Here is a 3,843-nt window from a genome sequence, read left to right as displayed (position 1 = left end):
CAGACCTCTATAATAAATATGTAGGTTGATATTTGTGGCTACATGTATATCTCAGTTCAGTTCAGTTGCTCAGTCGTGTCCAACTCTTTGCAACCCTATGGACTACAGCACCCCAGCCTTCCCTGTCCGTCACCAACTCCCAGAGCTTACTCAAACTCATGTCCATTGAGTCGGTGATGCCATCCAACCATCTCATCCTCTGTTGTCCCCTTCTCCTCCCACTTTCAATCTTTCCCAGTATCAGGGTCTTTTCCAGTGAGTCAGTTCTTTGCATCAGGTGGCCAAAGTATTGGAGTTTCAGCTTCAGCATCAGTCCTTCCAATGAGTATTCAGGACTGATTTCCTTAAGGATGGACTGGTTGGATCTCCTTGCAGTCCAAGGGACTCTCAAGAGTCTTCTCCAACACCACAGTTTAAAAGTATCAATTCTTTGGCGCTCTGCCTTCTTTATTGTCCAACTGTCACACCCATACATGACCACTGGAAAAACCATAGCTTTGATGTACTAATAGTTTCTTTATTGTCTCTGCTCCCACACACTACAGTGTAAGTTCTATAAGGACAGGCATGTTTCTCTCTTTTGAATGACATCTCCCAAGAATGGGCTTCCCATGTGGCACTAGTAGTAAAGAACCCACCTGCCAATGCAGGAGACTTAAGAGATGTGAGTTTGATCCTAGAATCAGGTAGGTCCCCTGGAGAAGGGCATGGTAACCCACTCCAGTACTCTTGCCTGGAGAATCCCATGGACAGAGGAGCCTGGCAAGCTACAGTCTATAGGATCGCCAAGAGTCGGACATGACTGAAGTGACTTCACATGCACACCCCAAGAATAGGGCTTGACCTGTAGGAGGTACAGGGTGAATACACGGTAATGAAGGAATACTCTGAAGAGTGTACTCTGTTATTGCTCAGGGATTTTGCAGTGATTCTTTGGGTACAAAGCAATCAAATTCTGGCCTGCATGAATAAGCAAGAAACTATAACATATTAAGAGAGGAACTGTAGGGCCCTGTGATTCTTGGATTTCAGTGTGTTTAAGAACCATATAGGGTTCTGGTTAACAATGGGATTCTTGGTTCCTATCCCCAGAGATTCAGACTCAGTGGTTCTGGAAGCGATTTAAGAAAACGCACTTAAAAAATATATAACCATTGATTTTGTTGTAGGTGACCTGAGGCACGTACTTTGAGAAACACTGATGGAGTCTGAAACAGTGGCTCAGATAGTTATAAATAGCTTCCCAGACCACCCAGTTGATGAGCCACAGAGCTAGGGTTAGACCTGGCTCTTCTCACTCTCAGTGCCACGTGTTTTCCACTCACAGGCTCTCTTAATATATGTTTATAAGCTTTGCATGTACCTTGGTTACCATGGGAACGCAAAAGCCTGATGAAATCCTACAACTATAGCTGGTTTTGAGGCTTCAGTTGATAGCTATCTTTAGAAAAACTCAGCTCCACAATTTATTGTGGCCTGTGTTGCCCTGAGTTCCTGTAGAGTCTTCTAAAATTGTAAATGTGCTTTTGTGATGTGCTGATGCCATAATCCTTTGACAGGAGGAAGCACAATGAAAGCCAGGAACCAGGCCCTGGCTCAAACTGGTTTGGGGGTGGACTAAAAAGACACAGGGAGGCCGAGTGGAGAAACTGGAATGAAGCTATACTATTTAATGTGTGGTGAAGGGCTTCGAGGTGGCCATTAACTGATTCAGGGAATGAAAGAATGAGGGTTGGTTTAAAGATATTTCGATGAAGAATATTTCATTCATTATAAACCCTCTGGTTGAGAGCATTGATCAGCCTTAGAAGGACTGTGTTTGGGGTAGAGGTTAGATCCTAAAGGGACAACAGTGGTTGATAAGCCACCTCCCAAGAGCAAATCCCTGAAGCCAAAACTGTATTACCAGCTGTGGCACTTACCATGTGCCAGGGTCTAAGATTTATATACTATCTCACTTGATCCTCATAATATTGCTTTATGTGGATACTATTATCCTCATTTTACAGATGAGAAAACAAATAGACTACCTAAACTCACACATTTACAAAATATCTGAGCTGGGACTTGACCCGGGCAATCTGGGTCCAGACCTACCCTTTTAACCAACCACTTCTGTCCAGTGGATCTGAAACAGAACAACAGGCAGAACTCCTGTCTTTAGGAGCATTGCCGTAAGGGTTGATGAACCATTGTTAAGAGACTGAACTGCTTGCATGGTGGGAGGGCAGGAGGGGGATGGTTGAGGAGGGAGGGCTAGGCTGGGGAGACCCTGAAAATAAACTTGGGAGGATAGAAATACCCAAGGGTGGATTTCAAGTCACTGATTCTGCAAAGGTAGGACCTGAATTCTCCCCTCCTCTCCTCTTTGACATAAACCAAAAGTTTACCATGCTCATTAGTGCATTATCGTCCAATGGATTCTTTTCTGGGGGAGAAGCTTAGAGAAGAGAAAGAGGAGCCATCTGAGCTTTCATAGAGGAGGGAAGGCACCTCTAGGACTGCAGTTTCCCTTGACCGCGGTGGGGCGAGTGGTGCGCCCACCCTGACCAGGATACACCAAGCAAGGGACCCATGGAGAGGAGAGCAGTCGTGGGGAGGGGCCCTCCGTGGGGGAAGGGAGGCTGCAGAAGGGATCCTGTTGCCTTGGCAATAGAGGCTGCGGAGAGAAAAGAGAGTGAGAGAAGGAACTGTGGGGAGGCCTGAAACAGAGCTGACAACGAGAGCTGGGTCGGGGGACAAACCTCAAATCTGAGAACATTATTTTCATGTATTAATAGTTTGCCCCCAGGTAGAGAGGCCCTGTGAAGGAATTTTGCCAGAATTCATCCTAAATGGAGACAGGATAGAGACTTTAAGGCAAAGAGGTGGGGTGAAGTGGGGCTAAGTCACGTGAGTGCAGAGCTGCACCCCGGCCCCCCACTCTCCTTTCCTCCTCCTTCCCTGCCCCCTCCTCTTCCCTCCCGGTCCCTTCCTTCCCTCCCCTCACCGCCCCATTCTCTAGTTCGGCCAATTTTTGCCTCCGTCCTCTGTGATGCTCAGCTAAGCTGTGATGAACGCAAATGGGAGAAAGGTATGAAAAACCGTCCCTAGACTTAAACTCGGAAAGTATTTATATCTGAAACAAAGTGATTTTTGTTAGCCCTGAAGAATTTCTAAAGTGGGATGTGGGTGAACGGGGTTGGGAGGGGCAGTGGTAGTGGACAGGGGCGGGAATGATGTGTAAGACTGTCTTTATCTTCCCCTGGACTCTATGTGCATCCCCCCAAACCCCCAACACACCTCCTCCTCACATAGGCCCCAGAAATACAGTGGGGACAATACTTGGGAAAAGGCTCCCTGAGCCAGGTGTGAAGGGGTGGAGGTAGCAGGTGAAGGAGGTGCTCCCAGAATAAGGCCTTGTGCTTGTTAAAGCCAAGGGAGGAGGAGGCCACTGCTGCAGATCCAGGAAGCTATATCTGCATCCAGGGTAACCCTACCAACTCCCGGGGCTGGGAGCCCTTGCCCAGTACACAGTGTGGCTGATGTTAATATCCACTAATGTGCCAGAAGCAGCTTATCTTGGGAAGACTGGCTGGATGTAGCCGAGACCCTCTCACCTCCCCGTATCCTCTTCGAGCCTAGAGATGTTCAAATTCCAATATTACTGTGGCCTCTTGGGTACCTGCAGGCTAAAGAGGGCTGGGGATATTTGGGTTACACAGCAAATCTTTGAAATGTTTTTGCCTTATTATTTTAAATTCAAACCGTGTTCCCTGATTTTTTTCAGTCTGTGCCTCCCTAATACCTGAGTGGAAACACAGCTTGGCAGAGTTGCCCTACTGCCCCTCAGCCCCACACTAG

This window comes from Bos grunniens, chromosome 14 (assembly GCF_055505025.1).
Source record: "Bos grunniens cultivar Pamir isolate PY7600 chromosome 14, Bosgru_T2T1.0, whole genome shotgun sequence".
Taxonomy (NCBI): Eukaryota; Metazoa; Chordata; class Mammalia; order Artiodactyla; family Bovidae; genus Bos; species Bos grunniens.
The sequence above is the reverse complement of the archived record's forward strand: the minus strand, read 5'-3'. Positions refer to the sequence as shown.